This window comes from Tachyglossus aculeatus, chromosome 2 (assembly GCF_015852505.1).
Source record: "Tachyglossus aculeatus isolate mTacAcu1 chromosome 2, mTacAcu1.pri, whole genome shotgun sequence".
In the NCBI taxonomy this organism is placed as follows: domain Eukaryota; kingdom Metazoa; phylum Chordata; class Mammalia; order Monotremata; family Tachyglossidae; genus Tachyglossus; species Tachyglossus aculeatus.
The window spans coordinates 109113638-109127062 of NC_052067.1; positions in this window are offsets into that span (position 1 = coordinate 109113638).

Here is a 13425-nt window from a genome sequence, read left to right on the forward strand (position 1 = left end):
CCATTTGGGCATCAAGCAATTTAAATTCTAGCATGGCCACTACTGGCTGTTCTACACACCTCTTGGCCCTTCTCCAAGCCTCAAAATAAAACAATTATTCCCGAGCCACCGGGAACTGCAGTTAGTTTTTCCTCTCACCAGAGCCGAGTTCCTCTCTATTCCAGGACCACCCGTCCCCCAGGAAGTTGAAACACACGAGAATTGAGGGTTCCTCAGTGACTATGTCTGCAGTTGCAGTTGCAATTGCTGAACTCTGATCTACGAGGAGCCCCAAATTCCACTCCTCCAGCCATAATAATAACAACAATAATAATGGCATTTATTAAGCGCTTACTATGTGCAAAGCACTGTTCTAAGCGCTGGGGAGGTTACAAGGTGATCAGGTTGTCCCACGTGGGGCTCACAGTCTTAATCCCCATTTTACAGATGAGGTAACTGAGGCACAGAGAAGTTAAGTGACTTGCCCAAAGTCACACAGCTGACAATTGGTGGAGTCAGGATTCGAACCCATGACCTCTGACTCCAAAGCCCGGGCTCTTTCCACTGAGCCACGCTGAGCCATAGTGCCCCAGCCCTCTCATTCTACATATTATTGTTCTTGTCTTTTAGGTTATTTTTCTAAAAAAAAAACAGTCAATTTTACTGTTTCATCTTTCCTCCCTTTTTGCCTCCATCATTCTCAGATGGTAAGCCCTTGGACATCCAGGGACTGTGTGTAGTTTTCACCTGTATACTCTTTCCCAGACCTTAGGACAGTGTTCTGCACAAAATGAGGGCTGAAGAAGGAGGATTCAGGTATTTTTGCAGGGCTAACAAATCTGTGGCTCTGCAGCTAAATCATGTCTTGTCCTAACTCAACTGATCACTCTGGGCAAGGAACATGTCTACGAACTCTGTTGTATTGTACTCTCCCAAGTTACTAGTACTGTGCTCTTCACACAGTAAGTATCCAGTAAACACAATTGATTGATTGACTTTGCCGACATCAGCTAATATTTATCACTCAATGTGTTGGATGCCTTGGAGCACAGGGATGAGGAGGCAGAAAGGGCATCCAAACTATGGTTCTCCTGGCTACACTGCAGCTCTCTGCAGTAGATCAGCGGTGACCCAATAGCAGATAATGGAGGAACAGGGCTGGCAGCATGATAAGAACTCCCCTCTGATATCCCAGGGGGCCAACAGCCCATTTACTACTTTTGGTGACTGAGGGGCAAAATCATGTTACAAAACACATGAAGCAGAATGAGAGTGGAGCATATGAGGCAACTGCACAATGTCAAAAAGTACCATCATGCCAATAGTCAAATTATTTCATTCCAGTGGGACAAGCTTTAAAATGAACTATTTATGGCTTATTCATTCATTCATTCAATCATATTTATTGAGCGCTTACTGTGTGCAGAGCACTGTACTAAGCACTTGGGAAGTACAACTTGGCAACATATTGAGATGGTCCCTACCCAACAGTGGGCTCACAGTCTAGAAGGGGGAGACAGACAACAAAACAAAACATATTAACAAAATAAAATAAACAGAATAGTAAATATGTACAAGTAAAATAAATAGAGTAATAAATATGTGCAAACATACGTACGGGTGCTGTGGGTAGGGAAAGGAGGTAGGACGGGGGATTGGGAGGGGGAGAAGGGGGAGAGGAAGGAGGGGGCTTAGTCTGGGAAGTCCTCCTGGAGGAGGTGAGCTCTTAGTAGGGCTTTGAAGGCAGGAAGAGAGCTAGCTTGGTGGATGTGCAGAGGGAGGGCATTCCAGGCCAGGGGGAGGACGTGGGCCGGGGGAAGATATGGGCCAGGGGTCGACAGTGGGACAGGCGAGAATGAGGCACAGTGAGGAGGTTAGCAGCAGAGGAATGGAGGGTGCAGACTGGGCTGCAGAAGGGAAGAAGGGAGGTGAGGTAGGAGGGGGTGAGGTGATGGAGAGCCTTGAAGCCAAGAGTGAGGAGTTTTTGCCTGATGCATACGTTGATTGGTAGCCACTGGATATTTTTGAGGAGGCGAGTTACATGCCCAGAGCATTTCTGCACAAAGATGATCTGGGCAGCAGCGTGAAGTCTAAATTGAAGTGGGGAGAGCCAGGAGGATGGGAGATCAGAGAGGAGGATGATGCAGTAATCCAGTCGGGATAGGATGAGAGAGTGAACCAGCAGTGTAGCAGTTTGGATACAGAGGAAAGGGCGGATCTTGATGATGTTGTGGAGGTGAGACCGGCATTTTATGGTGACGGATTGGATGTGAGGGATGAACAAAAGAGTGGAGTCGAGAATGACACCGAGGTTGTGGGATTTTGAGACGGGTAGGATGGTAGTGCCATCAACAGTGATGGGAAAGTCAGGGAGAGGGCAGGATTAGGGAGGGAAGATAAGGAGTTCAGTCTTGGACATATTAAGTTTTGGATGGAGGGCAGACATCCTGGAGATGTCTTGAAGGCAGGATGAGACACAGGCCTGAAGGGAGGGAGAGAGAGCAGGGGCAGAAATGTAGATTTGGGTGTCATCAGCATAGAGATGATAGTTGAAGCTGTGGGAGCAAATGAGTTCACCAAGGAAGTGAGTGTAGATAGAGAACAGAAGGGGACCAAGAAATGACCCTTGAGGAACCCTTACAGTAAGGGGATGGGAGGGGGAGGAGGAGCCTGCAAAAGAGACTGAGAATGAATGGCTGGTGAGATAAGAGGAGAACCAGGAGAGGGCAGAGTCTGTGAAGCCAAGGTTGGATAGCGTGTTGAGGAGAAGGGGGTGGTCCACAGTGTCGAAGGAAGCTGAGAGGTCAAGGAGGATTAGGATAGAGTATGTGCCATTGGATTTGGCAAGCAGGAGGTCACTGGTGACCTTTGAGAGGGCAGTTTCCGTGGAATGTAGGGGATGGAAGCCAGACTGGAGGGGGTCAAGGAGAGAGTGGGTGTTAAGGAATTCGAGGCAGCGCATGTAGATGACTCGTTCAAGGAGTTTGGAAAGGAATGGTAGGAGGGAGACAGGGCGATAACTAGAAGGGGAGGTGGGGTCAAGAGAGGGTTTTTTTAGGATGGGGGAGATGTGGGCATGTTTGAAGGCAGAGGGGAAGGAACCAGTGGAGAGTGAGCGGTTGAAGATGGAAGTTCAGAAGGGGAGGAGGGATGGAGCAAGAGATTTCATAAGATGAGAGGGAATGGGGTCAGAAGTACATTTGGCCGGAGTGGCACTTGAGAGGAGGGAGGAGATCTCATCTGAGGATACTGCTGGGAAGGATGGGAGAGTAGCGGAGAGGGTTGAGAGCTGGGGGGTTGGAGAAGGGGGAGGAGTGACTTTGGGGAGCTCAGACCTGTCCCAAGGAAATTCAGAGTTGTAATCACCATAGAGCATGGCTCAATGGAAGGAGCACAGGCTTGGGAGTCAGAGGTCATGGGTTCAAATCCCGGCTCCACCAATTGTCAGCTGTATGACCTTGGGCAAGTCACTTAGCTTCTCTGTGCCTCGGTTACCTCATCTGTAAAATGGGGATTAAGACTGTGAGCCCCACGTGGGACAACCTGATCACCTTGTATACTCCCCAGCACTGAGAACAGTGCTTTGCACATAGTAAGCACTTACCAAACACCATCATTATTATACCATCCATTAGTCAATGGTAATATTGAATATTACTGTATGCCGAGCACTGTACTAAGCTCTTGGGAAAGTACAATATGACAGAGTTGATAGATATGTTCCCCACCCATAAGGAGCTTTCAGTATAGAGGGGGAGATGGACATTAATATAAATAAACAAACTACAGTTATATAAGGAAGTCCTGTGGGGCTGAAGGTGGGATGACTATTAAATGCTCCATGTGCATAGTTGATGCAGAAAGTAGTGTAGTTCTAAGGGAGAAGTTACAAACCTTTCCTAATGATTTACAAATCTCCCAAATGAATTGGCATATTGACACAATTTGATCCACAGCAGGAAATTAATGGGGTTCAACAGTTAGGAGTCTTAGAACAGACCAAACATCTTACATCAAAATCATGCCTGGAAGAATAAACCTCACATACTGCACATTTTACTATAAGCTTGCTTAATAGTTTTGAAGTAGAAATGCCATCTATATCCTCAGGGATCCTTGCTATAACAAGATTTTTCTTTAATAATGAGGCTCTATCAGCAACAATTCAAATAATAATAATACTTAGTGTTTCCATAAGATTTTACATCAGAGAATCCCCCAGGTCTTGAAAAACATTAGCATATCATTTGTTTTATAAAATTCCCTTGAGAAAAAGATCATTATTAGCTGCTCCATTTTACAGACCAAAAAACTGAGAAAAAAGACACTTGCCTTTCTCCAAATGCAACTGTGTCATTGTGAAGAGTGAAATCCAGCAAACCAGTCCTTTCCCCCAGTAGCATGTCTCCTCTTAAGGGAGCTAAATATTTGCATACTGCGATACTATGGTTAACATTCTTAATTGATTCCATGAAGATAGAGTGTTAAATGAAAGAGCTCTAAATAAAGAACACACTTCCTAAAGGAAATAATGTAGCGTGTTTTGATGTGCTTTGATACATTTTTCCAAAATATAGGTCAAGATTTTTAAAACATAATTTTTAAACAGATGAAAAAAGATATAGTTAAAATATCAATGTAAATACATACCAACAGTGAAATATTGTAAATTTAAATTTTTATGCACACATATGTAAAGGCTTTTAAATCCTTTTACATTCTATTCATTCATTCATTCAATCGTATTTATTGAGCGCTTACTGTGTGCAGTGCACTGTACTAAGCGCTTGGGAAGTACAAGTTGGCAACATATATCAACTTGGTCCCTACCCAACAGCGGGCTCACAGTCTAGAAACAAAACATAGTAACAAAATAAAATAATAAAATAATAATAATAAATAAATAATAAAATAAATAATAATAAAATAATAATAATAAATAATAATAAATAATAAATAATAATAAAATAATAATAATAAAAATAGAATAGTAAATATGTACAAGTAAAATAAATAGAGTAATAAATATGTACAAATGTCTACACAGGTGCTGCGGGGATGGGAAGGAGGTAAGGTGAGGGGGATGGGGAGAGGGAGAGGAAGGAGGAGGCTCAGTCTGGGAAGGCCTCCTGGAGGAGATGAGCTCTCAGTAGGGCTTTGAAGGCTTTGAAGTTATCCATCCTTAACTGAATTCCTCAACCTGTCACCCACATCGTCCCCTCCTCATACCTTTCCCATTACAGATGGTACCCAGAATGTTGGCATTTTTCTCTACTCCTCCTTTTTAACTTCCACATCTGGGTCATCATATTCAGTCAGTTAGTACAGTGCTAAGTGTTTAGTACAGTGCTCTGCACATAGTAAGCGCTCAATAAATACGATTGATGATGATCTTCCCCTTCTCTATTCCAATGGCCAGAAAGCTGATTTAGAGAAACAGCGTGGCTTAGTGGAAAGAGCACAGGCTTGGGAGTCAGAGGATGTGGGTTCTAATCCCAGCTCCTTCACTTGTCAGCTGTGTGACTTTGGGCAAGTCACTTAACTTCTCTATGCCTCAGTTACCTCATCTGCAAAATGGGGATTAAGACTGTGAGCCCCACGTGGGACAACTTGTTAACCTTGTATCTATCCCAGCACACAGTAAGTGCTCAATAAATATGAATGAATGAATGAATGAATGAATGAATGTTTGGCACATAGTAATCACTTAACAAATATGTTTATGTATGTATATGTATGTTTATTTGAAATGTGAATATATATCTCACATTTCTTCTCCTACCACATTCCCACAGTCAAAAAGAGGAAAGGGGAAGAGGGTCTGAAACTGGGTCTCAAAGCCAGTACACGCAGGGTGAATAAGGACAGAAGGGAGAGAATAGCGGGGTAAATGTGTGGCTCTTATGGGGTGCCAATGTGCCCTCCTGCTGGCCTTAAACTTCTTGATCAAAATAAGAGCCATAATACTAATATTCTTGAAGGGCAGAGAGTAGCCTGGCCCAATTAGGACTAGTAGCGGTGCTGCATGGACTACTAGTTCAGGAAGGCATTCCACAACCTCTCGAATCTCCTCATATTGCCAGCATGCACAGCTTCTTGGATCAATAAACCATGAGCGATGCCCCTCCGGGTGACCCAGCATTCTCTGCGATATTGACACCAGGATGCCCAATAAGGTGTAAACTCCTTGTGAGCAGTTATTGTGCCTAACTCTATTATACTCTCCCAAAGTGCTTAGTACAATGAGAAACAGTGTAGCCTAGTGGCAAGAGCATGGGCTTGGGTGTCAAAGGAAGTGGGCTTTGATCCTGGTTCTGCTATTGGTCAGTTGTGTGACCTTGGGCAAGTCACTTAAATCTCCATGCCTCAGTTACCTCAACTGCAAAATGGGGATTAAGACTGTGAGCCCCACGTGGGACAACCTGTTAACCTCGTATCTATCCCAGCACACAGTAAGCGCTCAATAAATATGATTGAATGAATATGAATATGAATGAATGAATGAATGAATGTTTGGCACATAGTAAGCGCTTAACAAATATGTTTATGTATGTATATGTATGTTCCTTCCTTCCTCTCCCCCTCGTCCCCCTCTCCATCCCCCCATCTTACCTCCCTCCCTTCCCCACAGCACCTGTATATATGTATATATGTTTGTACATATTTTTTTACTCTATTTATTTATTTATTTAATTTATTTGTACATATCTATTCCATTTATTTTATTTTGTTAGTATGTTTGGTTTTGTTCTCTGTCTCCCCCTTTTAGACTGTGAGCCCACTGTTGGGTAGGGACTGTCTCTATATGTTGCCAATTTGTACTTCCCAAGCGCTTAGTACAGTGCTCTGCACATAGTAAGCGCTCAATAAATACGATTGATGATGATGATGAACTGCAAAATGGGGATTAAGACTGTTAGTTCCATGTGGGACAGGGACTGTATCCAACTTAATTACCTTGTATCTACCCCAGTGCTTAGAAGAGTGCTTGGCACATAGTAAGTGCTTAACAAATACTATCATTCTTATTATTACAGTGCTCTGCACATAGTAAGTGCTCAGTAAACACTACTGACTGCTCTGCTTGCTTGGAGGAATTCTGTGATGGTTGGAATTCCTGGGCACCCAGCCTCAGAGTTGGGGATGGAGCATCCCACATGCCCAGCTTCCCTTCCAGTGGCCCAGTACTGATCACTTGTCTGTGAATTTTTCTCTGAAGCTGTACTGTATGGATGCACTGGGGGGATCCGGGCAGACAATGGACCCCGGGGTGAGGGGACCAGGGCTACTGGATGCAGTGTGGCCCAGTGGATAGAGCACAGCCCTGGGAGTTGGAAGGACCTCCTCACCGTACCTCGTTCTCACCTGTCTCACCATCGACCCCCGGCCCACGTCATCCCCCGGGCCTGGAATGCCCTCCCTCTGCCCATCCGCCGCGCTAGCTCTCTTCCTCCCTTCAAGGCCCTGCTGAGAGCTCACCTCCTCCAGGAGGCCTTCCCAGACTGAGCCCCTTCCTTCCTCTCCCCCTCGTCCCCCTCTCCATCCCCCCCATCTTACCTCCTTCCCTTCCCCACAGCACCTGTATATATGTGTATATGTTTGTACATATTTATTACTCTATTTATTTATCTATTTATTTTACTTGTACATATCTATTCTATTTATTTTATTTTGTTAGTATGTTTGGTTTTGTTCTCTGTCTCCCCCTTAGACTGTGAGCCCACTGTTGGGTAGGGACTGAACCTATATGTTGCCAAATTGTACTTCCCAAGCGCTTAGTATGGTGCTCTGCACACAGTAAGTGCTCAATAAATATGACTGATGATGATGATGATGACCTGGATTCTAATCCCAGCTCTGCCACGTGTCTGCTCTATGACTTTGGGTAAATCACTTCACTTCTCTGAGTCTCAGTTCCCTCAACTGTAAAATGGGGATTAAAACTGTGTGGGACAACCTGATTACCTTGTATCTACCCCAGTGCTTGGAACAGTGCTTGGCACATTGTACGCTTAACAAATGCCATTATTGTTGTGTATTATTGTAAGAAATTAAAAATACTCTAATTATTATTATTATAGTAGGCACTTATAAATACCATTATTATTATTGCTATAGTAAGCACTTACGAGTATCCTAATTATTATTATGATAATAAACACTTAAAAATACCCTCATTATTGTAAGTGCTTAACAAATACCACAGTAATAATAATAATATTGGTATTTATTAAGCACTTACTATGTGTCAGGCACTGTGCTAAGCACTGGGGTGGGTACAGGCAAATCGGGTTGGTCACAGTCCCTGTACTGCATAGGGCTCACAGTCTCAATCCCCATTTTACAGGTGAGTGAATTGAGGCTCAGAGAATAATCGTAATAATGATGGTACTTAAGTGCTTACTATGTGTCAGGCACTGTACTAAGCACGGGGGTGGGTACAGGCAAATCGGGTTGGTCACAGTCTGACAGAGCTGAGAAAGTCGCAGATTCAGGCCGAAGGGTCTGTTCTCAAATGTTGAAATGAGGGGAAAATTCATGGGAACCCAGAGCAGCATTTTCCTGGGCAACAACCAAACTCTCCACCTCCTCTTCTCCTCCTCCATCTCAACCTCCCGTTTTTCCTCTTCATTCTCCTCCTACTTGGACCCTCAAAGTGTTCTCCCTCTCTCTTCCCCAGTCCTTTCAGTCTTCTCTCAGTCTTCATATATCCAGGCCGGAGGGGCCCAGGGACTGGAGATAGAGGGCAAGGAAGAAGTGGGAGAATGAAATGCATCTGGGGAGTTGAGCTTCCAGGCTGGGATCTCCCTGTCCTAGATCCTGCAAGATGGGCTCTGGGCTCTGGGTTAGTGGGGTTTGGGGCCTCAGCCTCTCAACTTTTCTGGGTTGAGGGATTGGCTGTTGAGGGCCTGGAGACTGGTGACCCACACCACAGGAGGCAGGGTCGAGGACTGACTCCAAACTGGGGATCCAGACAAGCTGCCAAGAAAAACGCTGGGGGCAGAGGGCCCCATCTTCAGGGAAAGGGAACGAGGATCCTCTGAGCAAGGATGGGGGCCAACTCGGGTCGGTGGGTGGTGGTGGTGGTGGTGCTAGTCCATGGACAAAGAGCAGAAGCAATGAACCAGCTCCTCCCTGCTCCACCCTCCTCCCCCGGTGTCCTGCCCACTCCCAGTTCCACCTCCACAGCCTCTCCAAGGGCCCGATGCTTCGTGGTCCCTGCCCAGCTATGATGGCTCCACTCTAGGCTCGGCACAGTGTCCGCAGGGCCCTCGGTGCCGGCACTAACCTCAGCCAGGAGCCCCGTGGCAATGCTCTGTCCCTCCTGGCCCATTCCTGGCAGGTAAGTTGCCACCACCCTCAGGAGGCCAACCAAGATGGGGGACCTCTTCTGGACCAGGGTCTTGGAGGAGACAACACAGACAGCATGAGCCCAGGTTTTAACCTGGCAGTCACTAAGCTGGGAAGTCCGAGTTTGGGAAGGGAAGGGACAGACTAAAGATTTCCTGATGAAGCTCTGCCTGCCCACCCCCTCTCCCAGTCCCATCCCCTAGAAGACCCCTGGGCCCCAGCTCCCGGGTACCTGGCCAGCAGGGCCACGCCCTCCTGGAAGGTCTCTAGGGATGAGAACGAGTCATGTTTTCTCACTCCTTTTAGACTGTGAGCCCACTGTTGGGTAGGGACTGTCTCTATATGTTGCCAATTTGTACTTCCCAAGCGCTTAGTACAGTGCTCTGCACATAGTAAGCGCTCAATAAATACGATTGATTGATTGATTGAGTCCCAGCTATGCTGCAGCTCCAAGGAGGTGAACATCCTCCAGCAACTCTGACTGGAGAGGAGCTTCTTCAAAGCCTCTATGGTCATACTAGTTGGCTGGAAGGGGTCAGTGGCTGTCATTTGCACATATCCTCCTGCCTTCTGGACATTTTTACTTACATATCCTGCCAACACCTTAAATTTACGTTGTCCAGATCAGAACTCCTTATCTTCACACCCAAATCCTGCGCTCCTCATGATTTTCCCATCACTGTCTTTAGTACCACCGTCCTCCCTGTCTCACAGCCCATAACCTTACCTTCATCTTAGATTCATCTCTCTCATTTAACCCACATATTCAATGTCACCAAATCTTGCCAAATCAACCTCCACAGCATCGACAAAATCTGCCCTTTTCCTTTCTATCCAAATTGCTTCCAGGTTAATCAAAGCACTTATCCTAGCCCTCCTTCACTACGGCATCAGACTCCTTGCTGACTCTCTGCCTCCTGTCTCTCCCCACTTCAGTCCATACTTCACTCTGCTGCCTGGATAATTTTTCTACAAAACTGTTATACCATGTTTTCTCACTCCTCAAAAACTCCAGTGGTTGTCCATCCAGCTGTACATCAAACAGGAAGTCCATACCATAGACTTTAATGCACTCAATCACTTTGCCCACTCTTACCCTACTACCCTGATTTCCTATTACCACCCAGCCCACACACTTTGCTCCTCTAATACCAACCTAATCACTGGACCTAGATCTTGTCTATCTTGACCTCTCACCCATGTTTTGCCTCTGGCCTAGACCACCCTCTTTTTCGTATCTAAGAGGAAATCTCTCCACCTTCAAAGCCTTAATAAATACCCATCTTCTCCAAGAAGCCTTTCCCAGTTAAGCCCTCATTTCCTTTTCTCCCACACCCTTCTGCTTCACCCTTGCACTTGGATTTGTACCCACCCACCTGAGGCCCACAGCATTTGGAGAAGCAGCATGGCTCAGTGGAAAGAGCCCGGGCTTTGGAGCCTAGAGGTCATGGGTTCAAATCCCGGCTCTGACACTTGTCAGCTGTGTGACTTTGGGCAAGTCACTTCACTTCTCTGGGCCTCAGTGACCTCATCTGTAAAACGGGGGTGGAGACTGTGAGCCCCCCGTGGGACAACCTGAACACCTTGTAACATCCCCAGTGCTTAGAACAGTGCTTTGCACATAGTAAGCGCTTAATAAATGTTATTATTATTATTATGTACATATACATTATTTATTTATTTAGAGTATTGTTCTCTCCCCCTCTAGACTGTAAGTTCATTGTAGGAACCAAAGTGTCTACCAACTTTGTTACATTGTACTCTCCCAAGAGCTTAGTACAGTGCTCTGCACATAGTAAGCACTCAATAAATATGATTGGTGGATTGATTAGTTTAGATGTCAGGAAGAAGCCCTGTCTGTCTTAGACTCCCCCAACATGAGGGGTAAGAGATACTAGAGCCGGTCAACTGTCTCTTCCATAGGTCCTCCAGGAGCCATGTTCAGCTCCCAGAGGCCCCTCCCTATTGCCCCTAGCCTAGCAACCCACTCCCCTACCCCTCACCAGCTGAACTCTCCAGGCTGACCCTAAAGAACCCCAGCATCCTCATCGATGCCGGCATTTATGCCAACTGCCGGTGCAGGCCTGAGTTAAGGTTGAAATCCTCTCCACAGAAGAGGCTTAATAAGATTCCCACCAGCAGCTGGCCATGAGCCCTCCCCCCAGCACAGACCCCAGTGGGCTTCACCCTGGGTCTGCAGCCCCCAGTCTCTCCAGTGTCTCTACTCTCAACCAACCTTCACTCTTCCCTTGAGGCTCTCTGGCTGCCTGCTCCTGGCCCCCCAGCAGGCCCAGTTCCAGCCTGAGACCCCAGGTTGGAATGGGTAGTGCTCAGCTAGGGGTCCTGTCCCAGTCCTTGACTCTCCAGACCCTGGGATTCATGAGGGTGCCCTCCCTCATCATCATCATCAATCATATTTATTGAGTGCTTACTATGTGCAGAGCACTGTACTAAGCGCTTGGGAAGTACAAATTGGCAACATATAGAGACAGTCCCTACCCAACAATGGGCTCACAGTCTAAAAGGGGAAGACAGAGAACAAAACCAAACATACTAACAAAATAAAATAAATACAATAGATATGTACAAGTAAAATAAATAAATAAATAGAGTAATAAATATGTACAAACATATATACATATATACAGGTGCTGCGGAGAAGGGAAGAAGGGAAGAAGGGGGGATGGAGGGGGGCAAGGGGGAGAGGAAGGAAGGGGCTCAGTCTGGGAAGGCCTCCTGGAGGAGGTGAGCTCTCAATAGGGCCTTGAAGGGAGGAAGAGAGCTAGCTTGGTGGATGGGCAGAGGGAGGGCATTCCAGGCCCGGGGGATGACGTGGGCCGGGGGTCAATGGCGGGACAGGCGAGAACGAGGCTCAGGAGCTGCCCCTCTTCCCAACCAGGGAGCAGAGTGAAGAGAGTCATAGTGGGAGGGCTCAACAGTAGTAGTAATAGTAGTAGTAGTAGTCTTCTAGATTGTGAGCCTGCTGCTGGGTAGGGACTGTGTCTATGTGTTGCCGACTTTTACTTCCCAAGTGCTTAGTACAGTTCTCTGCACACAGTAAGCGCTCAATAAATACGATTGATTGATTGATGGTAGTAATCAGTGTTTACTCTCTCCTCTTGAGAAACAGTCGGGAAAGTTGAGGGAGTAGATAATAATAATAATGATGGCATTTGTTAAGTGCTTACTATGTGCAGAACACTGTTCTAAGCGCTGGGGGGGATACAAGGTGATCAGGTTGTCCCACGTGGGGCTCACAGTCTTAATCCCCATTTTACAGATGAGGTAACTGAGGCTCAGAGAAGTTAAGTGACTTGCCCAAGGTCACACAGCAGACATGTGGTGGAGCTGGGAGGAGTGAAGTGACTTGCCCAAAGTCACACAGCTGACAGTTGTCAGAGTCGGGATCGTGGAGTGGGGGTGCTGAAGCTGAGGAGAAGGTTACAATTTTGTCAGTGAAGTAGATGAAAAAGCCAACATGGGCAAGAAATGGGAAGGCATTGGCATTAACAATAATAAATACTAAATAATAAATACTATGTGCCAGGCACTGTACTAAGCACTGGAGTAGCTAATTAAGTGGGACACAGTCTCTGTTCCACATGGTTCTCACAGTCTCAATCCCCATTTTACAGATGAGGTAACTGAGGCACAGAGAAGTGAAGTCATTTTGCCGTAGGTCACACAGCAGACAAGTGGCAGAGTCAGGATTAAAACATGACCTTCTGACTCCCAGTTTCTGTGCTGTCTGAAGGCAGAGGCAAAACCTGGAATTGGGCCCTGGAACCGGGCCATCAAAACACCTTGTGCTGATTTTGTGGATGAGGGGCACCTTATATCTCTCCCAGTGCTCCTTCTGCACACTGTGATCCCAAGACTGCGCCAAGGAACCTGAAGATGGGAACACACCAAGGAGAAAGAACACACAGGGCTCTATGCATCAACCCAGGTGCTAACAATTTGTAAAGGTCACTGAGTCATTTCCAAACAGGGGCTAACCACCTGTTAATGCTCTTGAAAACTCAGTTTTTTCCTCTGACTTTAACTACCACTTCTATGTGAATGATTCCCAAACATCCCCAGAGTCCCAGTCCG